Source organism: Schistocerca gregaria, chromosome 1 (genome assembly GCF_023897955.1).
Source record: "Schistocerca gregaria isolate iqSchGreg1 chromosome 1, iqSchGreg1.2, whole genome shotgun sequence".
Taxonomy (NCBI): Eukaryota; Metazoa; Arthropoda; class Insecta; order Orthoptera; family Acrididae; genus Schistocerca; species Schistocerca gregaria.
In genome coordinates this window covers 514,596,871-514,622,112 of record NC_064920.1, presented here as the reverse complement: position 1 = coordinate 514,622,112, position 25,242 = coordinate 514,596,871, and the positions used below count along the sequence as shown (strand labels likewise).

At 42.3% G+C, this 25,242-nt stretch overlaps 1 protein-coding gene across 1 annotated transcript in view; it reads left to right on the top strand.

Annotated features, from left to right (window-relative positions):
- Positions 1-25,242, top strand: part of LOC126354491 (sodium- and chloride-dependent GABA transporter 1-like) — a 287,334-nt gene that overhangs the window by 127,785 nt on the left and 134,307 nt on the right. The gene's annotated exons all lie outside the window — the stretch shown is intronic.

Below are 25,242 nucleotides of genomic sequence, written 5' to 3'. Positions count from 1 at the left end.
TTTGTTACATAGCTTCGTATAGGAGGTGTAATTTCGAGTTTTAGTTACTGTAATCGTAAATTAAGGCAGATTGTAGCGCAGTCGTTAGGCATTTGTACACGTTAGTTCATACATTCTTTGCGTGTTTCCCTTGTGGTGTCTAGGCACAGACTCGTGTTTCAGCAACTGTCGTTCAACAGCGATTGGAATGGACAGGGACTGTTATTGCTGTGTTCGGATGAGGGCTGACTTGGCATCCCTTCGCTCACAGCTGCAATCGGCGCTGACTTCGGTCGCGCAGCTTGAGGCTGTTGCCAATGGGCACCACTGTGGGGAGCCGGACTTGGGTATCACGGGGATGTCAACCTCGTCCCGTCTGTCCCCAGATCGGTCTGCCGCTGTGGTTGCCCCGGTTTCTGCCCGCAGTGGGGCTGAGCCCTCGCCTGTGGTTGATTGGGAGGTCGTTCCATGGCGTGGCAGGAAGCGAAAGACGTCCCCAGAGGCTGATCAGAAAGCCTCCCCGGTGCGTCTGACAAACAGGTTTCAGGTGCTGTCAGTGGCTGAGCCAGATGTTCACCATCTGCAGCATCGTCGGCAGAACCGACTGCGGAGCTTTGGTGCAGAGCCAGGTGGAAGGTCTGAATCAGAGGCTCAGACGGTTTTACGACCGTGTTGGCTGCAGATTCCTTGACTTGCGCCATAGGGTGGTAGGGTTTCGGGTTCCGCTGGATAGGTCAGGAGTTCACTACACTCAGCTGGCGGCTACACTGGTAGCGGAGGCTATGTGGCGTGGACTGGGCGGTTTTTTAGGTTAGAAGGCCTCGGGAAAGTATGGGGTGGACTGCAATCTCAAAGGGTGCATGGCAAATACAGGACGTGCTTGGATCAAGGAACAGTCGGAATTGTAGTTCTAAATTGTCGTAGTTGTGCTGGGAAAGTCCCTGAGCTTCAAGCGCTAATAGAAAGCACTGAAGCTGAAATCGTTATAGGTACAGAAAGCTAGCTAATGCCTGAAATAAGTTCTGCGGAAATTTTTACAAAATCTCAGACGGAGTTCAGGAAAGAAAGATTAGGCAGAATTGATGGTGGAGTGTTTTTGTCTCTAAGTAGTGGTTTATCTTGTAGTGAAGTCGAAGTAGATACTCCGTGCGAATTGGTATGTGTGGAGGTTATACTTAACAGCCGAACTAGGTTAATAATTGGCTACTTCTACCGATCCCCAGACTCCGATGATATAGTTGCTGAACAGTTTAGAGGAAATTTAAGTCTCGTAACCAATAAATACCCTCCTCATACGGTTATAGTTGGTGGGGACTTCAACCTTGCCTCGATATGTTGGCAAAAATACTTGTTCAAAACCGGTGGTAGTCAGAAAACATCTTCCGACATTGTCCTAAATGCTTTCTCCGAAAATTATTTCGAGCAGTTAGTCCACGACCCCACGCGAATTGTAACTGGTTGCGAAAACACACTTGACCTCTTAGCCACAAACAATCCAGAGCTAATAGAGAGCAACATGACTGATACAGGGATTAGTGATCACAAGCCCGTTATAGTTAGGCTCAATACCGTTCTTCCAAATCCACCAGAAACAAACGCAAAATAATTTTATTTAAAAAAGCGGATAAAGTGTCACTAGAAGCCTTCCTAAGAGACAATCTCCATTCCTTCCGAACTGACTATGCAAATGCAGACGAGATGTGGCACAAATTCAAAGGTATAGTAGCAACAGCAATTGAGAGGTTCATACCTCATAAATTGGTAAGAGATGGAACTGATCCCCCATGGTCTCGAAGATTGGCTAGAATTTACAGACGCGCAAAATTTGGCACGGACTTCAATGCGAGATGCCTTTAATAGGCGCCACAAGGTAACATTGTCTCGAAATTTGGTAGAAAATCCGAGAAATTCTGGTCGTATGTAAAGTACACAAGCGGTAAGACGCAGTCAATACCTTCACTGCGCAGTGCCTATGGTACTGTTACCGACGACTGTGCCGCTAAAGCGGAGTTATTGAACGCAGTTTTCCGAAATTCCTTCACAGGGGAAGACGAATGGAATATTCCAGAATTTGAAACACGAACAGCTGCTAGCATGAGTTTCTTAGGCATCAGTTTCTTCGAAGTAGATACCTTAGGGATTGAGAAGCAACTCAGATCGCTTGATGGGGGCAAGTCTTCAGGTCCAGATTGTATACCGATTAGGTTCCTTTCATTTTACGCTGATACCATAGCTCCCTACTTAGCACTCATATACAACCGCTCGCTCACCGATAGATCTGTACCTGCAGATTGGAAAATTGCGCAGGTCGCACCAGTGTTTAAGAAGGGTAGTAGGAGTAATCCATTTAACTACAGACCTATATCTTTGACGTCGGTTTGCAGTAGGGTTTTGGAGCATATACTGTATTCAAACATTATGAATCACCTCGAAGGGAACGATCTATTGATACGTAATCAGCATGGTTTAAGAAAACATCGTTCTTGTGCAACGCAGCTAGCTCTTTATTCGCACGAAGTAATGGCCGCTATCGACAGGGGATCTCAAGTTGATTCCGTATTTCTAGATTTCCGGAAAGCTTTTGGCACCATTCCTCACAAGCGACTTCTAATCAGGCTGCGGGCCTATGGGAATCGTTTCAGTTGTGCGACTGGATTCGTGATTTCCTGTCAGGAAGGTCGTAGTAACAGACGGCAAATCATCGAGTAAAACTGAAGTGATATCAGGTGTTCCCCAGGGAAGCGTCCTGGGACCTCTGCTGTTCCTGATCTATGTAAATGATCTGGGTGACAATCTGAGCAGTTCTCTTAGGTTGTTCGCAGATGATGCTGTAATTTACCGTCTAGTAAGGTCATACGAAGACCAGTATCAGTTGCAAAGCGATTTAGAAAAGATTGCTGTACGGTGTGGCAGGTGGCAGTCTACGTTGGAATTCGATTACTCGGTAAATAGTACAATTCTCAAGGCTGTCAATTCAACTAAGTTCCTGGGTGTTAAAATTACGAACAACTTCAGTTGGAAATAACACATAGATAATATTGTGGGAAAGGCGAGCCAAAGGTTGCGTTTCATTGGCAGGACACTTAGAAGATGCAACAAGTCCACTAAAGAGACAGCTTACACTACACTCGTTCGTCCTCTGTTGGAATATGGGGCTCGGTGTGGGATACTTACCAGGTGGGATTGACGGAGGACATCGAAAGGGTGCAAAAAAGGGCAGCTCGTTTTGTATTATTACGTAATAGGGGAGAGAGTGTGGCAGGTATGATACGCGAGTTGGGATGGAAGTCATTAAATCAAAGATGTTTTTCGTCGCGGCGAGATCTATTTACGAAATTTCAGTCACCAACTTCTCTTCCGAATGCGAAAATATTTTGTTGAGCCAAACCTACATATGTAGGAATGATCATCAAAATAAAATAAGAGAAATCAGAGCTCGAACAGAAAGGTTTAGGTGTTCGTTTTTCCCGCGCGTTGTTCGGGAGTGGAATGGTAGGGAGATAGTATGATTGTGGTTCGATGAACCCTTTGCCAAGCACTTAAATGTAAATTACAGAGTAATCATGTAGATGTAGATGTAGAATGGCCTGTAGGTGGCAGCATAGTGCAGATGCACACATACCGTCCCAGTATGAGTATAAAGATGGCCACCCCACTTGCGAGTTGCACCAGGTAAGAACCGCGTTCTGTTATTCGGTTTTTGTGTAGTGATGGTGTGAAACCTATTGAAATTCATCTATGAATGAAGGTTCAGTACGGTGATGCATGTTTGTCACAGCAGCAAGTCTACGAATGGAGTAGGAAGTTCGCAAATGTTGTGACTTCACTGGAAGATACTCCTCGTCCAGATCAGGCACAACGAGTTGTGACTCCACAGAACATTGCAGCAGTTGAAGCCATAGTGAAGGAAAACCGCCGAGTGACACTGAATGACATTGCAGCATGTTGGTAGATTAGTCATGGGTCAGTACACCACATTGTGCATGATGTGTTCCAGTTTCACAAAGTGTGTGCAAGATGGGTGCCACGACATCTGTCTCCTGAAATGAGAGAAAGACGTGTTGATGCTTGTGAATAACTTCTTCGGCGCTTTGAACGAGAAGGTGATGCCTTTCTTGCAAGAATCGTTACTGGGGATGAAACCTGGGTTCACTTCCACCAACCGGAAAGGAAGGGAGACAGCAAGGAATGGCGCCATTCCTCATCACCAAAACCAAAGAAGTTTCGAACAGAACCACCACAGGGAAGGTTATGCTGACTTTCTTTGGGACGAAAAAGGCGTCGTTTTGGAGCATTACGCGCCTAGAGGGACCTCTATCACCAGTGCATTATACACAAATCTCCCAAAAAGTCATCTGCGGCCTGCAATCAAATCAAAGCGACGTGGATTGCTGTCAGCAGGTGTCCCCTTGCAACATGACAATGCAAGGCCCCACACCGGCTGTACAACAGTTGCAACAATCACAGACCTGCATTTTGAGTGTCTTCCTCATCCACCATACTCACCAAACCTTGCCCCAAGTGATTTCCATATGTCTGGACCACTCAAAGACGCAATGGGACGAAAGAAGTTCCGTTCTAATGGAGAGGTACGCCACGCGGTGGGTGAGTGGTTGCGCGATCTACCAAAATAATTTTTTTCTAAAGGAATTTATGCACTTTGTAAGCGCTGGAGGATTTGCATTGAGCGTGGGGGAGATTATGTTGGAAAGTGATACAGCTTTATACCACTTCTGCACAATAAATAATATTAAAAAAAATATTTAAGATTTTCATTTGATTGCCAGGGTATAGTCCAAACTTATACTGCTCATCATATCTTTCACGCCATGCGCAGAGTTGATTTGTTTACCGTTAAAAAAAAGAAAAAAAATCTTTGAAGTGGAATTTTACGTCCCATTCGACAGACCTCAGTCGCCGCTAGGATGCTGATTACTCTTTGCGTTTTAGTGCTCTTGTTCGCACATATCGATCAAATGTATAACGCAGACTAATATGGGATCGCTCTATCGCATGGGCACGTAAAATTCCACTTTAAAAATAATTTTGCCCACAACGGGAAACGAACCGATGTTTTCCGTCGACACTGCGCGTCGCTTGAAGACGTGATGAGCAGGATTTATGCGAGATATAAGCTGCAGCAACAAAACTGTAAATATGTGCTGAAACGCGAGAGAAAATGTGCCTGACGACTCACAGGAGAGACATCGTGCATATAAGGTGAGTCACGTACGACTGACACCCGTTTGATTTCGCGAATGGTTGCACATATCACAACGCGGTTTTCGGCAAATATTAGAGCGGCAAGGGGCACGTATTTTTTTGGTTATTGTTTTTAGCAGAGGAATCATCGGAGATATTGATGCAAGTATGTTTTTTTAATAATTCGTAGCAATCATCCCCACAAATCAAGAAGACACTTGACACTTCGCCACAGGGAGGCAATGGAAAGCTACCCCATTACGATTTTGCTCACGTCTGCGAAGCAGGATTGTAGTACTCGCTCCAAACGCCGAGATTTTTAATTCAACTATATTTCGTATCACTTTCCCTGAGAACCTGGACCACTGTGCACACATACTTAGGTTTCTCTTTCTTACAGATTTTAACTATATTGTATATGCGATTTCGGCTCCGAGGTATTATTTGCATCGATGTCTCGATTCTCGTTATTGGAAAAAAATGTGTGTTGGAAATACTGTAGTGCGCGAGAAATACAGCTGCAGCACTTACATTAGCGATCAGTGGCATGTCGTATTTTTTTACACATCTTATTGCCTCTCCTTCTCCACCATAATCCTGAGAATTGTTACTTCACCTAGTCTCTCAACAACTTGCGAAGGTATTTCATTCGCAAATGAAGCCTTAATCGGGATGAATAAGAGGACAGTCATACCGACGGGCGTATACACGGACTACTTGCTCATTGGGACTGCGATAAGGAAGAAAGTGGACTCTATGAGGAATCCTCCCGCCCTAAAATCGATTTTGCTATACCGTGGAGTATCTCAGTCATGATTACTCCCAGATACTAGTCCAGTGCACTTACTCTCATTTCTGTAAAAATAGTTATCTGATTTGCTGTTGTTTACATATACCGGAAGTAAAAGCTTCGAGATTACTATCCAGTCAAATGCACGTCAGCTGACAGGTTGCGCCCATGCACATGCTCGTACACGTATTCTCTTGCGCCACTGGCACAGTGTCAGGCGGTCGGTAAATGGATCGCGATAAGCATGCGGTGAAAGTGCTTTTACCGGACTCAGCTGATAGAAAACTTGTACACGGTACGGAATTCACTTGTTTTTTCTTTATTCTGCATAATGCTCATGCGAATGTAGTCTGGTGACTTTTCACATTTGCGTCATTACTTAGTGATGTGTACTAGTTCACTTGATCAAATCACGTAGCTGTGAAATAGTATTTTATGGAAGAACATAGGCTCCTTTGATTGCACGTACTGCATTTTTTTCGTTTGGCTTGTTAAAAGATGTGCTCCAGCTTGAATCATTCTGCAATAAACACAGCGACAGATAAGAGAAAATACTACGTCATACAAAAGGATCCAGATACGTAAACATGTTGCTGCTTGTTGATGGAACTCACAAAAGAAATTAACAAGCTGATTTCTTTCTGCGCGAAATACTCTAGTGATAACAGATCTAAAAACATCAGCAGACCAAGATTTTTTCCAGTTTGATAACGATTACAGAGTCAATGATACAAGGGGTGAATGCAAACGTTTCATTAACCATTCTGAAATTTTGCTCAAAACTCATCTACTACTTTTTCAGTGTGTAATATCCTAATCACGTTTCATCAGCATCGCCGGATTTAATTACAGTACATTGCCCTGCCATTGTTTTACTTTTGTTGATGTTCATCTTATCATCATGCTATCCATTTCGTTTAACTGCTCTCCCAAGTCCGTGCTGTCTCCGACAAAGTTACTATTTCTCCATGGTTTCATTCACGGTTTACTGAATGCAAAGATTGAATAACATTAGGGAAATGCGTCAACCTTTACTTTCTAGAATAATAATTCCTTTCCATGAATTTCGACTCTTAATAAGAATGAAGATAAAAAGCAGGAAGCTCACAATAATAGAGATTATCTTAAATTTTAACTTATATTACCCAAATAAGGAAAAACAGAAATCATTCCATTGCATGCTACAAGAGAAAACAGGTCAGCTTAGCAAAGAGGCTTATGAGGAGCAAATAGAAAGAACAGTTACGAAAAGTGACTATGACATACAGACTGAGAAAGTATAACTGTAAATGAGAATAATACAGACGTGACAGTAATACCAACTGCGCCTTACGGTTGAGAAAACTTTGTAACTACTAACGTAAGATAAATAAACACTAATGACAATGAACGACAATAAAAAAAAGTGCGCTATGGTCCGCACACAAAAAATTATACATAAACTGTGAAATCTATTACAATAAACGAAACACGCTTATAAGTTGCAGTAAAAACTTCCAATTTCTGAAACACATCCCCACGATCCTTACAGGACTGGAAGTACGCAAAGCGATTAGGGAGATACATTTTATCTCTAACTGTGTGTTTCTTCGTTCTGTTAATGGTGACTGTCGCAACACGTCATAAGAAAAAATCACTAATAAAGTAATTTTCATACTGGACAAAATTCTATGCTTAGAAAGTTACTACAAACAGAACTAATACAGGAACATGTGAGGCAGAAACCTGGAGGTGCATAAGTCAGTGCAATTTAAGATGCGGCTGCAAAGAGCGTATTAGGAGCTGGAAGTACGAATGAAACCATTCAAAAATTGCTGAACACCTTAAAAAACAGTTGGTCACAAATCTGGAGATGGATGCAACACTAGAAGCCTAAACTTTTAACCAATCATTTGAATGCAAAGCGAACGTGCGAAAGAGAGTGCTGTAACCGGGGACTGCTTTGCTTCCAACTAGTCCTGACCGCGGTGGATATCCTTCCACCGACAGGCAGAACACACGACGCGCCGCGAACGTTCCGATCCCACATTCAGACTGCAGTGTTCAGAGCCTACAGCCTGCTCCGTTGAGTTCCTTCTGTGCCAGCATTTCCTGTATTACGGTACGGAGCACAGAACCATGAGTTCCGTTCAGAGGATAACAGTTCCGACTTATCAGTCGTTATTTATCGAGCTACAAATGCAGTCAAACGTCTGTCTGCTTATTACCTTCAGCCATGCTGACTACTTCATAGGCTGCCAAGAGACAGTCAAATTAATAAGACTTCATTGTGTTAGGTATATGACATTAAGAGTTACACATCAAACTGTTACTAAAATGAAGTAAAGTTTTGTAACCTACTGTTAATAAATGTTATTGGTTACTTCTTGGTGTTCTCGTAGAAATAATAAACAGCTAATCACTTGCTAAGTGGAAGGTTATTTAGACGCCCTTACCATGGCTTCAAAGTTTATAAAGGAAATATTGACAACTGCGTTACATGCTGTGACAGAGGTACGTTAAAATACCGCCGAAAGGCGTCAGTCAAAAATAAAATTTCAGCTCCATTGACTGACACCTTTTGGCTATATTTTAACGTATCTCAGCCGAAACATGTAACCCAGTTCTCATTATTTCCTTTTGAAGAAAACGTTTTTATAAATGTTGTAACCATGGTAATTGGGTTTTGGAAAATTTTCCGCTTTGCATCTGATTGGCTGTTTATTATTTCTACAAGAAAATTTCATAAACGGTTAATGCTCCAGCCATGTACAAGATTTCAGAATCTCTTATTGTGTTGCCGAATTTCTGTTCTAGTGCTGCCCTGTCAAGCAGATGCATAATTTAATAGTATTAAAGTGCAGGACTCGTTTTAAAGAACTACAGCAGTAAACAAGTTTTCTGCTACTGTTAATGTTTGGGCTGAATTAATAATAATAATAATAATAAAGTTACAACATCCCAACAACTAACATCTGGATACAACAGACAAAAAACAATCATAGTGTATTAGCATTGATGTCCGAATTGTTATTTGATGCATGGAAGAGCAGTGAGATACTACTTGAATCCTTGGATGACTGGCATAAAGTTAGATACCGATCCCACATGTTCTGAAAAGTTGGATGTGCGAACAAGGATCTTACGTTTCCCACTTTAAACTGGACTGCAAAAATGAAAAAAAATCTAATGCTCTCATCATCATCATCATCTTGAACAGTTTCCAGTCACAGGCTGCGTCTGTTTGGGACATAAGCCTTCCCATCTAGTTCTGTTTTCCACAATCTTCCTGTGTTCACTCTGGTCCAGTACTCGCCTCTTTGTTCAACACACTCCTCCACACCTTTCAGTCATCTTCTCTTGATCTTCATCTTGGTCGTTTTCCTCGCATTTCCATTTCATGTCTCTTGTTGGGAATCCTCTAGTTTTCCATCGTCTTTAAGGGCCAATTCCATCTCATGTATCTTGTTGGGAACCTCTAGTTTTCTATCGTCTTTAAGGGCCAATTCCATCTTAGCCTTTATGTTTCTGCCCTGCTCTGCAAGGGTTCCTCTTTCACTATTTCCATTACCCTTTCGTTCCTCATCCTGTCTCTCCTTCTTACTCCGATCCTACTTCTGAGGAACGTCATTTCGCATGCCTGTAATCTGCTTATACTCTTTTCTTCAGTATCCTTGTTTCAGATGTGTAGGTCAGTATTGGGATGTTGTAACTTCTATATATTATCTCTCTCTCTCTCTCTCTCTCTCTTCTCTCTCTCTCTCTCTCTCTCTCTCTCTTTTCTGGGACGTCTTTGTCCCGAAACAGGCTCCTAATATTTCGCAGGACTGTTTCACCTGTCTGCCACATCCACTGTTCTCTTTCTCATATCTTCTATTTTCCTCTATCACACTTCCCATGTACTTGACACTTTCCACTTTCTTCAATCGCGCACCTACAATCGTTATTCCGCCAGTTGCTCTATCTTTCTTTCTAGCTGTGCTCAGGACCTCAAATTTTTCGTTAAATTTCATTGCATACTATTTTTCAGTTTCACACTACTTATCTGCTTAGACCAATCCGTCCTTTCATTTCCCACTTTCACCCAACTCGCACTTCCACAGTACGTTTTCTCTACTTTGCTTGTTGTCTCTTCATCCACTGCCTTCTTTTGTAGTGCTTCCAAGACGCTATCAAATGCCTTTTTTACGTCGAGAACGGCCATCTCAAGGTCTGCCACAAATTCATAGTGGTTCTCCTACATCACTGCAAATATGAGGTCTATAGTTGACCTCCCAGGTCTGAAGCCATACCGTTCCTCTCTTTTTTGCTCTGGACCCTTGTTCGGGTTTTGCTATCCAGGATCGCTTCATACACCTTGATACAGTGTGGTATCAGTGTGACTCCCCTGTAATTTCTACAATCCTTCCTATCTCTACAATCCTTCCTATTCCCTTTCTTGAATAGAGCGACAATCAGTACCCTCTTCCAACCTCCTTCTCATTGCACCTCACCCTCATCATACGATGGAGCCACTGTTTCACAACCTCCCCTGTTTCCTTCCCCATTTTGGCACTTAGTTCGCCCATACCTGCTGTCTTCCCTCCTTTTATCTCATGCAATCTCTTTACGTATCAGACCCTCTTCCTCCTCCCCCCCCCCCCACCACCACCATTGTTCTACCTTCTTTATTATATTATCCTCATCTCCAAGTTTGGTTACAGCAAGTGCTTTAAGTACTCCTTTCACACAATCATCAGTGTCTCCTTCTTATTAACTTCTTTATTATTATTTATTGTTATTAACTTCTTTCCCATTTTCATCCACCAATGTTGCATCTTCTCTCAAACATCTCCTCTTACTTTTGACCATTCCATATGGTACTTTCTTACTTCCTCTACTATCTTCATCTGTAATCTTTGTCAATTCTTCCATCCTCTTTATAATATCTTCAGATACTGTCTTATTTGCCTCTTTCTTTTTTTTTCTTATATTCCTCTCTTGCTAGTTAGGTACTTTTTGGAACCGCAGTCTGAAGGTCTAGTTCTTCCTTCCCATTATTCCTTGACATTTTCATTCTACCATGGCTTTTCCTTCCATAGTTTTCTGCCACTTGTCCTAGCGCGCAAAGCTGCCGCAACTTCAACTTTAAGTTGTCTCCAGTTTAATACTCTAAGATCTGGAAAACCAAATAACGCCAATCATGTACACACAGCACAAGTGTGCTAGCCAGCAACTGTATCCCCATAGTTTAAAAGAAATTGGTTGAATATGCCTCATTCGCTACTACAAGACACAGCGTCTGCACTAAGAGATAGAATTGGCACGTCAGCATCACACTAGGGGTCAGGAGGCACAAGAGTGTCGATGTGTGCCGGCCACAGGGCCTCATGAACCAATCGTGCCAACATGTTTCTCTACTGGATGAGTCCTGTCAAAGATCGCACGGCTTGCTAAGACATAGCTTACAGTTCCCACCCAACATGTACTACCCTAACGAATGGATAAGTGACTACATATCATTGAAGCAGATAAGTGTCAATCGACGCTCTTCTGAATCCGCAGCATAAGAGTTGTCTAAAGCAGACGCCTCTCTCATTTAAAGTTTGTTCGCTCTTGCAAATTGCGTATGATCAGGAGAACAATGACTAATATCCGATAAGTACACTGAGGTAACAAAAGTCATGGGATACCTCCTAACATCGTGTCGGACCTCCTTTTGCCCACCGCAGTGCAGCAGCTCGACGTGGCAGGAACTCAACAAGTACTCTGCAGAAATACTGAGCTGTGCTACCTCCATAGCCGTCCATCGCTGCGAAACTGTTGCAGGTGCAGGATTTTGTGGACGAAATGACCTCTCGATTATCTCCCATAAACGTTCGATGGGATTCATCTCTGACGATATGGGTGACCAAATCATTTACTCGAATTGTGCAGATGGTCCTTCAAACTGATCGCGAACGGCTGTGACTCGGTGACATGGAGCATTGTCATCCCTAAAAATTATTTCTTTGTTTGGGAACATGAATGGCTGCAAATGGCTCAAATGGCTCTGAGCCCTATGGGACTTAACATCTGTGGTCATCAGTCCCCTAGACTTAGAACTACTTAAACCTAACTAACCTAAGGACATCACACACATCCATGCCCGAGGCAGGATTCGAACCTGCGACCGTAGCAGTCGCGCGGTTCCGGACTGAGCGCCTGAACCGCTAGGGCTGCAAATGGTCTGCAAGTAGCCGAACATAACCAGTTACAGTCAATGAACGGTTCAGTTGGACTAGAGAACCCAGTCCATCTCATGTACACACAGCCACTATGGTGTCACCACCAGCTTGCACTGTGCCTTGTTGATAACTTGCGTCCTAGACTTCGTGGCGTCTGTACCAAACTCGAACCCTACCATCATCTCTTACCAACTGAAACCGGGACTCATCTGACCAGGGACGGTTTTCCAGTCGTCTAGGCTCCCACTGATATGTTCACAGAGCCCAGGAGAGACGATGCAAGCGATGTTGTGCTGTTAGAAAAGTCACTCGGTCGTCTGCTGCAATAGCCCACTAACGCCGAATTTCGCCGTACTGTCCAAACGAATACGTTCGTCGTACATACCACATTGATTTCTGCTGTTATTACAGGCAGTGTTGTTTGTCTGTTAGCAGTGACTTATCTACACTAACGCTGCCGCTTTCGGTTGCTAAGTGAAGGCCGTCGGCCACCACGTTGTTCATTGTGAGAGGTAATGCCCAAAATTTGGTATTCTTGGCACACTCATGGCACTGTGGATATTGAATGCCCTGACAATTTCCGAAATGGGATTCAGACGCGCCTAACTCCAGCTACCATTCCGCGTTCGAAATCTGTTAATTCCCGTCTTACGGTCAAAATCACGCCGGAAACCTTTCCACATGAATCACCTTAGTACAAATGACAGCTCCGTCAATGCACCGCCCTTGTATTCCTTGTGTACGTAATACTACGCCGTCTGTATATTTGCATATCTCTATCCCATGACTTTTTTCACCTGAGCGTGTTCTGCTAAAAATGAAAAATGCAAACAAAGACGATGAAGTGCATCTACATACACTCTGCAAGCCACACCATACTGTGTATGGCAGAGGGTACGCATTGCGCCAGTGCCGCTGTACTTTCCTAGACAACTTGTACCTCTCTGAGTCCAGTTTTTCTTTTTTTCCCACGCGAAGCAAAGCGGAAGTCAGAACATAACCGCCCAAGCAAAAATTGTTTCAACAACGGATCGCAGGTCTTGACTTCAAAAAGCACCAGCCTTGACACGAGGAAAAGGCATGTGTTTTTGGTGCGGCATCCTATGTCTGTGAAACTGGGACTCTGGAGACCGAAGAAAGAAAAGAAAGCAAATTCTTTCGTCAGAAAGTGTTACAGTCGCATGCTCAAAGTTAAGTGGGTTGACTGAGTTACTAACGAAGAACTAATTAAAAGAGTAGGTAAGGAGAGAAGTCTGTGGAAACCACTTGTCAAAAGAAGAATGAAATTTACCGTACATATAATGAGACATGAGAGACTCCTGAACAGAATAATAGAGAAGTGGGTTTGTCAATGCAAGGAGACATGCAGGAAGATTACGACTATGGTTTTTTCCGTTTTTTCGATTCATCAGTATTCCGACATATTTGATGTGGCCCGTCACAAATTCTTCTCATGTAATACCTCTTCATCTCAGAGTAACTATTGCATTAAACACCTCAAGTATTTGTTGGATGAATTGAATCTCTGTCTTCCTCTACAATTTTTACCCTCTACAGCTCCCTCTAGTACTACATACGTATTCTCTTCTTATTGTTATTGTGTTCCATCTGTTCCTTCCTTCACCGATTCTGTGGAGAACCTCGTCATTCCTTACCTATTTTTCAACAGTCTTCTGTTTCATCACATCTCAAACTTCCGATTCTCTTTTGTTCCGGTTTTCCCACAGTGAATGTTTCACTGTCATACAATACAGTGCCGCAAACGTACATTTTCAGAAATTTCTTCCTCAAATTAAGATCAGTATTTGATACCAGTAGACTTCTTTTGGCCAGGAATTCTCTCTTTGTATGTGCTAGGCTGTTTTTGATGTAGTCGTTGTCTCGTGTGTTATGGATTATTTTACTTACAAGGTAGCAGAATTCATAACTTCGTGTACTCGCCCCACACATACCTGAAAGGTAGCTGCAGAAGTTTCAGAATTCACCGTCTGGTCTGAAAATCTCAGTAAATTTGTCATGCGTCTCTATAATTGACATTCGTCTGCTGATACGTAACCACCACGTCGTTTCGTTGCTCTGAACAGTGAACTACTCTTACCTTTCTTCGTGAGAAACGTCCACCCTACAGTAAATATTGCACAGAATAAATTGTGAACAACTGCACTGGTCAGAGCGCTCTTAGAGGAAACTAACATGGTGCCGTTTTCCTTGGTAAATATTATTTCTGGATATGCGATTAATTGTTGCCTCAGCTCGCTGTGGTTTGTTCTGTGGCATGGATTCGCGTATACAGGATCGCCTACCGTTATATTTTTTTATCCAAAAATTAATTTTAAGGAATTGTAAGATATTGGTAACATGTTTCCAAGCAAAGAATAGTCCCAAGGAACATCTAAAATAAAGACAAACCTGTTTAAGTAGCCTACCGTTGGTTAGCAACAAGAGGTTCTTCCTAAATTCATGGCCATTTAATGTACCTAGGTATACGGAAGATCATTGTGCTAAGAATTTATAAGTTTCTAATAGTGAACATTTACTTGAATGCACTGTTGTGAAGGTAATAGTACATCCGATGACCATTTCTCAAACAAATTGGTTTTCTAATACATAACGCTGTTTTCACTGTGCTCTAACGCTGGATTGTTATTCACGAGGCGTTTCTATATTTGCAGTACATACGAGGGTTTTAATGGGGACGAAGTAAGCCTATTTTTTTTTTACAACGAACGGCACACACCGAGTCCTGAAATGTACCGCTTCAGTGGTACAGAGATAAAATAATGTGTTCCAGGCCTATAGACTTAATGATCGGTACAGACTTCATTTATTCAATATATAATTAAGGTATCAACCTCGTCATGTGTACGAAGAATATTATTTTTCGTCCAAGCCGTGTTTCCTCTCTTGCAGTGAACGCCAAAGGGTTACAAAGGTAATTATTACAATCATAGCGCTATGGTTGGTGTATGAAGTACACACTGAGCATGAAAAGGATAAAGCCATTACAACGTACTTGACTTGCTGAAAGAATGGCCTTTTGCTTCGTTCAAGTTTCGCACTGGGTTGGTTAATGATGTAGAAATGGAAAAACGCAGTTGAACGACTATAAGTCGTACACTTAACTGATTTGCGGCTGAGTCTGGCAGCGGACTTCCGGGAGCTGGGTGATCTTTCCGAAGATTTCTCTGACAAGTTGGACATAAGTTTCCAGCTGTGTATCAGCATTGATGCTGCAGTCAGATTGACACTCGAACCGGCGCAGGAGATGAACAATCACTGCTGATAACTCGGCTCATTAGTCCCCTAGAACTTAGAACTACTTAAACCTAACTAACCTAAAGACATCACACACATCCATGCCCGAGGCAGGATTCGAACCTGCGACAGTATCGGTCGTGCGGTTCCAGACTGAAGCGTCTAGAACCGCTCGGCCACACTGGCCGGCAAACGATTCCTATGTGCAATAGTTTTCAAGATATCATATATATGAAGTTTTTTTTTTCATTTGGCTTAATGTGCAAAATATGATTACCTTGGTTACATGTCTCAAAAAGTAACGTCCTATACATGTATAGTGTCTCTCTTAAGAGTTGTCAGGTGCATTTTATCTTGTGTTTCGGGAGATATTTGTAATTTCGTTTTTTGCGTTGTGTAAATGGAGTCAGGTCAAACAAATAGTGCTCGTCGCGTCTTTCATATGAAGCCCAGTGTTGACAGAAAGCGTCGGTTTGTTTCTACTTACAAAGAAAAAGATTTTTAAAAGCGAAATTTTGCGTGTCCGTTCGATAGAGGGGCCCCAGATTAATCTAGTGCGATATTTGTTTTATCGGTATCTATTAATACAAAGAATAGCTGTCACTCAAGCAGAGATATCACCACCTTGGCCCCCTGACTGCTGCCGCCAAGCAAGCAGAGCTACTGAGTCGTTGCTGGATCTCTGTTTATTCTTCATGTTTTACTGTCCCTTTAAATACACGTCAATAAAACAAATATCGCTCTAGAATAATCTGGGACCCCTCTATTAAATGGGCATGTAAAATTCAGACTTAAAATCATTTTTTTTATAAGGGGAAACAAACCGACGCTTTCTGTTGACGCTGGGTGTCACACGGAAGACGTGAATAGCAGCAATTGTTTGGGCTGACTAGAGCTGCACCACGCAAAAACGAATTTGCAGATATACTCCGAAACACGAGAGAAAATGCATCTGACGACTCTTAGGAGAACACCCTGTATATAAAAATCAAAATATTGCATTTTAATCATAGACTAAGTTACAAATCTGGACTCGGATTTTCCAGGGCAAAATATCCGTGAAAAGAAATTCGTGTATGTGTATCAGTGTTTTAATTAAATAATATTAATAAAAACGTATTCTTCTGAAGAGAAAAAATTAAGTGCAGCGAGGTATTTCGACCTTGTACATAGACTTTCATACTTAAATTACTTCAGAAAGCTTCTTAAAGAATTGAAAGTTAGGTTGAGGAGTACTTCCGGTATCAGGCTAGTTCATGGGAGCTATCTACCACGAAGCGTATCACGCCCCTGTGAATTAGAGGTGCTTCTTACTTCTGGTATCTTGGTAATTATGAGGTCAATTTCTAAAAGAGAAAGCAAATACAAACACTAGACCCCATAGAGAAAGCAGATAAATTGAGTACAAGATTGATGTCGAAAGATTTGTTTGCTTATAAATCCTGTGATGTGACCATCTTCAGGCCTGCGTAAACCCACTTCGTATGACTGATTATTGTAACTGTATCACCTGCGCTTCATATCGAAACAAGTAAGGATCGCTGTGAACTTTATTATGAATATGTCGCTATTCGTGATACGAAAATAGTCGGATTAGCCCAAGCCATTTCGTATGGTAGCGTAAAGTGTTTGTTATGTTCCATCGAATCAACTGTTACTACTCAAAAATTTAGGTTATGATGAACAAACAGTCTTCCTCCCGAAGCTGTCGATTAGGAATAGATCAAGACTGCAATAGATCTTTGGTTTGCGAAAATAACGAACGATTCTGTAGAATTATTACACTCATTAACGTTTTTCTTTGAGACTGATTCATTGAATGACTCCTAAAGACAAATTATTAATAAATTATTTCACATAAATACGCTTTCAAGTATATCTTTTGCATTAGAAACAAAAACAACCAGATTTTGGCAACTTTCTTTTATATACCAGCTTCGGAGAAATATGAATTATCGTAATTCTTAATGTTTCTTTTCGAATGAGAAGTGTGAGCTTTTAATAAATTTCTCGTTTCGCTGTAAGAAAGTCTGATAACGAAGACTATAAAGCTGTAATATGGTACTTGAGACTAAAAATGTGTGGAGCTCTGTGTACGGGGAGTAACTAAATTTTGCGATTGTTGACAAGCTAACAATCATTATTCTGAAGTCCAATAAATTCTATGTCCATTAAATTCTATCCTGTAGAGCAAACAGGAAACATACGTACTACCGTTGTTCCGCATATAAGAGAAGCCCATAATTGAATAAAATATTGAGTTTAAATTTAATTTACTTTCCTCGTTCTGTACAGATTAAAAGAGGATAATACCTCGACGGTCTTATCTTATACTCGCCAAATGACCTTCTGTGGGCAAGGAAAAGCAAAAGAACGGGTTGGAAGTAATTTCCCTGTAAATGAGGAAGAGAATTTAGGCGGATTTAACTTTATCAAGATAAAGAAGTATCCGCTAAGCTGGTAGGCTTAGAGATTCAAACGAGTTTCACAGCTGGATCAGAAGTTACTGTGTTTTGTCGCACTCTGTATGCGCTCTCTCATATTTTAGTTCATGTATTCTCCGCAGCGTGCCTTAAATTCGAAGTAAGGGGTAAATACAACCGGAATTGCCGTTTATGCTGCTAGCGGAAAATATGTTAGAGATGACTGGCGTAAATACTTGATAAGACCAACTGAAAATTCTGTGGAACACTTTAATAATGGAGATCCTATTACGGGTGCGAAAGACCATTTCTGCTATTTTTGTGGTAAGTTATGCAAAGAATTAAGTTCTAGAAACATCCGATAGTGTTAAGCGGATATGTTAGTGTGACTAGGTTATGACTTGTCAGTATTGGTGTTTAACTTAAGACCGAGGAAATAAAATACAGTACTGTCTATCGAACTTCTCAGTGTGCTCAGAGCCATTTGAACCGGGAAATGAACCCACCTCCTCCGCCGCATGGCAGTCGCCCAAGCTGACTACTATACTTTTCTTTTTTTAAAAAAATCATTCGGCTATGGAGACGGACAAGCTGTGATGGAAATCAACTATATGTATTTGAAAATGGTGTAAAAGTTCAGCGAGACGAAATCAAAATGTTTTTCTGACGATATTGCAACTCTGACAGAGGCAGCAAAAGACTTGGAATAACGGTTGAATGGAATGGGCTGTGACTAAGGAAGAGTTTATGAGATGAAAATCAGCATAAATAAAACAAGGATAATGGACTGCAGTCGAATTAAATCGCGCAATGATGAGGGAATTAGCTTAGATACTGAAAGTAGTAGATGATTTTTGCACTTCCGGAGGAAAAATAACTGATGGTCAAAGAATAGGTATAAAATGCCGACTAAAAATAGGAAAAAATCATTTTTTAAAGAGAAATTTTAGCTTCGAAAGTAACGTTAGGTATTCTTTTGAAAGTATTTTTCTGTAGTGTCACCATGTACAGAAATGAAATGTGGACAATGAAGGAGACAAGAAGAGAACGCAAGCTTTTGAAATGTGGTAATAATGTCGTGTGACTAGGGCCTCCCGTCGAGTAGACCGTTGACCGTCGATGGGGATGAAATGATGATGATTAGGACAACACAACACTCAGTCTCTAAACGGCGAAAATCTCCGACCCAGCCGGGAATCCAACCCGGGTCCTGACGATTGACATTCTGTCGCACTGACCACTCAGCTGCCGGGGGCGGACTGAAATGTGGTGTTATAGAAGAACACTGAAGATTGGATAGGTGGATCGAATAACTAATGAGGAGGTTCTGAACCGAACTGCCGAAAAAATAAATTCATAACGCAACGAACTTGAATTTCGTACCTTAAATATCTGAGTAGCTTATGTGTAAAATATTTAAAGGCATGTAGCGAGATCCATTATATTGTACTACATACTGTTTGTTATGTTCGATATACCTGCCAGGGTAGCCGAGAGCGCTAATGCGCTGCTCCGTGGACTCTGGTAGGCGCGCCGGCCCCGGATCGAATCCGCCCAGCGAATTAACGATGAGGGCTGGTATGTTGGCCAGCCTGAATGCGATTTTTATGCGGTTTTCCACTAGGCGAATACCGGGCTGATCCCCATGTTCCGCCTCAGTTACACGACTCGCTGACATTTGGAAACGTTCGCATTCTTCCATGGCTTCCACTAGATGCAGACAGCTGGGTATACTTATTCCGTCCCGGGGAGTTCGGGGTGGCGGCAGGAAGGGCATCCAGCCACCCTGTGCAACTAACACTGCCAGATCAGTAGTAACAGGGCCGACCCTCCTGACGCGGCACAAAGGCCCCAAGGAAGAAAGAAACTGTTATGTTTGATATGTAGTTTAATGGCTACTAATAGATTTTAGGTAACTGGTATTATGCAGGGTGAAGAAAAATTTGCGCACTCTGTCTTCGCAGCGCGATTACTCACATACTACCGATGCAAAAATATCTCTCACAAAATTTCGTCCTGCACATATTTCTGACAGTTAGTGGATGTTAAAGACTGGCAGTCTGGCAACACTGTAATCACATGTGCAGTAACTGCCTCTGTGAGCATAAATAGTAGTGCAGTGCAGCTGGTGCAGTAGTAGCGTTGTAAGAGGTCCATAATTAGAGAACTTGTTGCTTACGCACTCGAGCTGATGTAATTTCGATGTATTGCTCACGCGCTGCCTGCGATATGTAAGCTAGAAGAGAATCTGAGACCAAAGAGTAGTATTGACTGCAGTAAGAACTGTGTAGCAGTAGCAGTTAGTTGTTGCTAGCGAGCAGTCGTGTCTGGTGTATCGTGTTGGCTGGACCGGTCGTGTGCAGCGATGGCAGAGCCTGAGCGTTGTAGGATAAGGTAAAAGCAGCCTCGCGCATATGTAGTATTGTTAATGAAGTCCCATGTAAATGTTTTTTTAAAAAAATCTGTTAATAATAATCTTTCTCATAAAAAGTAACTTTTGACATTTATCTCAATTTAAAGAATTCACTAATTTCTCCAATCCTTGGCAATCCCGATTATTGAAAAGAAAAGTCAGTTCTTTCCTTTTTTGTAACACAAATCTATCGACCAGTATTAGCTGCGCCAGGAAAATTTCTTATAGGAGCAGATATATACGCGTTATCCGGCGACCTAATTAAGGTAAGATTTTTCAGCTTATTCAGAATGATGTATCAGGGCCATGACGCAGCATTGCTGACGTCCAAAATTTACCAGGTTAACTTGACTGTCAATTATTGAAAGCTTATAGGTTTGTCACATTGTATTGTATTTTCGCTGTTGGGTAGTTACGCTAAATGAGAGTATTATTCATATTATTTTAATTTTGTGGGGAGGTTACAGCGTTTTTGGTTAGCATGTAGGAGGTGAAGAGTTCCATCCTGCGGCGAGGCGTATTTATTTTTATTTGCTAAATGTAGTCTGAGCATTTTTCACCGTCATATACACGGTCCTCAAACGCACGTTTTCGTAGAAATCGAACAGAACTGCCGGTAACATACCTATAAGGTGAACGCTATTCACCTATTAAGCCACTGGCGTGACGACTAAGGCATCTGGTGGGGAAGCAGGGACCGTGTGTTCGATTCTCAAGTGCATTCCGCGGTTTTTGATTTGTGTTTTCCTCCGTACCGAAATTGGAGAGTGCCGACAGTTGACACATCTACGACATGGTGGGGCTTTTGGTTGCAATGGTGGCGCCAGCTATAGCCCCTATTGAGGAGGCGTGAGCCCAGAGCGAGGCAGTCGGTGGGGATCCGAGAACGAGACAGTCGGGTAAGCACTTCTAATGTGGGCCGTGAGTTGCCGAGCCGGTAAAGGGAAAAGTGTGCTGTACTCGACCTAGTCACCCGACCATGTACCGGGCCGCGTCCAACACACTTTTCCAGTTAACGGCTCGGCAACTCACGGCCCACTTTAGAAGTGCTTGCCGAACTACACTGAAGAGCCAAAGAAACTGATATACGCATGCGTATTCACATACAGAGATATGTAAACAGGCAGAATATGGAGCTGCAATCGGCAATGCCTATATAAGACAACAAGTACCTGACGCAGTTGATTGATTGGTTACTACTGTTACAATGGCAGATTGTCAAGATTTAAGTGAATTAAGACTTGGCGTTATAGTCGACGCAAAAGTGATGGGACACAGGATATCCGAGGTAGCGATGAAGTGGGAATTTTCCCGTAAGACCATTTCACGAGTGTACCGTGAATATCTGGAATCTGGTAAAACATTAAATCTCCGACATCGCTGCGGCCTGAAAAAGATCCTGCAAGAACGGGACCAATGACGACTGAAGAGAATCGTTCAACGTGACACAAGTGCTACTCTTCCACAGATTACTGTAGATTTCAGTGCTAATCCACCAGCAAGTGTTAGCGTACGAACCATTCAACGAAACATCATCGATATGGGCTTTCGGAGCAGAAGGCTCACTTGTATGCCCTTGATGACTTCACGACACAAAGCTTTACTCCTCGTCTGGATCCGACAACACCGACATTGGATTGTTGATAACTGTAAACATGTTGTCTGGTCGGACGAGTGAAGTTTAAAATTGTATCGAGCGGATGGACGTGAACGGATTTGGAGACAACCTCATAAATCCATGGGCCCTGCATGTTACCAGGGGACTGTTTAAGCTGGTGGAGGCTCTGTAATGGTGTGGGGCGTGTGCAGTTACAGTGATATGGCACCCCTGATACGTCTAGATACGACTCCGGCAGGTGACACGTACGTAAGCATCCTGTCTGATGAGCTGCATCCATTCATGTCCATTGTGCATTCCGACGGACTTGGAAAATTCCAGTGGGACAATGCGACACCTCACACATCCAGAATTGCTACAGAGTGGCTCCACTCTTCTGAGTTTAAACGTGTCCACTGGCCAGCAAACTTCACAGACATGAAAATTATTGAGCATATCTGGGATGCCTTGCAACGATCTGTTCAAAAGTCCCCTGGGATGCCTTGCAACGAACTGTTCAGAAGTTCCCTCTTACTTTTACGGATTTATGGACAGCCCTGCAGGATCCATGGTGTCAATTCCCTCCACCACTATATACGTTAATCGACTCCATGCCATGTCGTGTGCGGCTTCGCTCTGAGTCACACCTCGCCAGCACGGCCTACAGGGGCGCCGCCGATTCAACCAAAAACCTCACCATGTGTGCCAACAGTCGGCACAGTAGGAACAGCAGAGTTAGTAAGGTAAGCAAATCTCTAAGGAATAGTAATAAGGTAGTAAATAAATTTCTCAAAGAACTTGTATTATTAAAGACTTAAAATTTTACACCAGCTCGCCTTAAAGTGACTCTTTCTCTCATTCTGTTACATGCCCTCTTTTATATCGAACAACGAGTCTGATGGTATTTGTCATGTCGTAAGTGATTTACGTGTCTTGTCAACTCTCATATTCCTACTAACTACGATACGGAAAAAAATACACATGAAAATAAAAAAAACTACGACTTGTATTTGGCAATCGAACACAAATCTGCTGCTCCTCAACCCCATGCCTTGGCTGTTACATTAGCTGCGCTTCGGTGAGCAGCTTTTGCTTCATGGATATATAAGTGTAAGGCGTAAAATTTGCTTTACTGTATTTCTAGGAGAATATGCGTCTCGGATCGATATATAATTTCAAAAACTGCTCAGTTTTTAGTTGTCCATTGATCCTTTTAGTTTTTATCCGATTGCAAGTGTAAGGCGTAAAATTTGCTTTACATCTACAGCTACATCTACATCCATACTCCGCAAGCCACCTGACGGTGTGTGGCGGAGGGTACCCTGAGTACCTCTATCGGTTCTCCCTTATATTCCAGTCTCGTATTGTACGTGGAAAGAAGGATTGTCGGTATGCTTCTGTGTGGGCTCTAATCTCTCTGAGTTTATCCTCATTGTCTCTTCGCGAGGTATACGTAGGAGGGAGCAATGTACTGCTTGACTCTTCGGTGAAGGTATGTTCTCGAAACTTTAACAAAAGCCCGTACCGAGCTACTGAGCGTCTCTCCTGCCGAGTCTTCCACTGGAGTTTATCTATCATCTCCTTAACGCTTTCGCGATTACTAAATGATCCTGTAACGAAGCGCGCTGCTCTCCGTTGGATCTTCTCTGTCTCTTCTATCAACCCTATCTGGTGCGGATCCCATACTGTTGAGCAGTATTCAAGCAGTTGGCGAACAACCGTATTTCTAGGAGAATATGCGTCTCGGATCGATATATAATTTCAAAAAATGCTCAGTTTTTAGTTGTCCATTGATCCTTTTAGTTTTTATCAGATTGCACGTCTTCAACTATAGGGCCGGTTTTTTTCAAAAATAGGGGGCATTCTGTCAAAATATCTTAGTCTTTCATTGCAGGTTCCACAGAAACGACCTGCCAAATATGCGCCGAATCCGTTGGCCGCGTCTGAGGCATTATCCGCGCCAGGCTCGTGCTGCCAATTGAGGAGTTACTCGAGTGAGAAGTAGTGACTCCAAGGTCTGCAAAGCCGACGACGTCTGGGAGTGTGGTGACCACAACAAACGCCCCTCCATACCACACCAAGTAGACGCCTTTGGCTGAGACCCGCCTGTGGCCAGAACAGCGGAGCTATTTCCTTCACAGCTTGCTCAGCTGTGAGGACCGAGCGTGAGTCGTGCTTCGGTAGCTCAGATGGTAGAGCACTTGCCCGCGAAAGGCAAAGGTCACGAGTTCGAGTGTCGGTCGGGCACACAGTTTTAATCTGCCAGGAAGTTTCATATCAGCGCACACTCCGCTGCAGAGTGAAAATCTCATTCTAGAGTATACTCCAGTCAGTACTGTCAAACAATTCCTCTAAATCTGCAGATGCTATAAACATATATTACATTTCTAGGAGTCGATAATGCCTTGCGTGATCCTACATTTCTTCACAACGTAAAATGATATGTTCTTTTATTTTTCAGTAAACAATTCGTGCCAGTATTAGGCGATCATGAATTATTAATCTGATATTTCGGTAATATTATCGACTATCTTTTTTTGGCACAGGAAGTATTACTTTTTCTTTCAAGTTATTTCATCTATTTCACATATAAACAGGAGAAATCGACTAGGCCTCTCAAGGTTTGCAGTAATTATGATGGAATGTCGTCTACTCTACGAGCCTTTTCTCGCCTCAGGTCTCTGAGTGCCATCTCATCTACATTTATTGCCTCTTCTCTTTCTATAATATTGCCTTCAAGTTTATTTACCTGATTTTTTTTGTGTCATATGTCTTCTGACTGTTTTGATGTGACGACAGCCTCTTCATCTCAAAGTAGCACTTCCACTCTATGTCCTAAATTACTTGTTTGGTGTATTCCAATCTCTGTCTTTCTATACAGTTTTTGCTCTCTGCTGTTCCATCTAGCACCAAGGAAGTTATTCCCTGATGCTTTAACATGTCCTAACATCCTGTCCCTTCTTCTTGTTAATGTTTTCAGTGTTTTCCTTATATTGCTTTCTTCGCCGATTCTGCAAAGAACCTCCTCATCCCTAATCTTATCAGTCTATTTTCGATATTCTTCTGTAGCAGCACATCTAAAACTCTTCGATTCTCCTTTGTTCCTACTTTCTCACAGTCTACGATTCAGTACAGTAAAATATTGTGCTCCAAATGTTTATTACCATAAATTTCTTCCTCAAATTAGGGCCAACATTTAATACCAATAGACTTGATTTGGCCAGGAATGTCGTTTTTATCTATGCTAGTCTGCTTTTTATGTCCTTCTTTCATCGTCTATGGATTATTTTGTTGCTTAGGTAGCAAACTTTCTTAACTTCATCTACTTGGAGATCTCTAATTTAGATATCAAGTTTTTCGCTCCTCTCATTTCTGCTGCTTCTCATTACTTTGGTCTT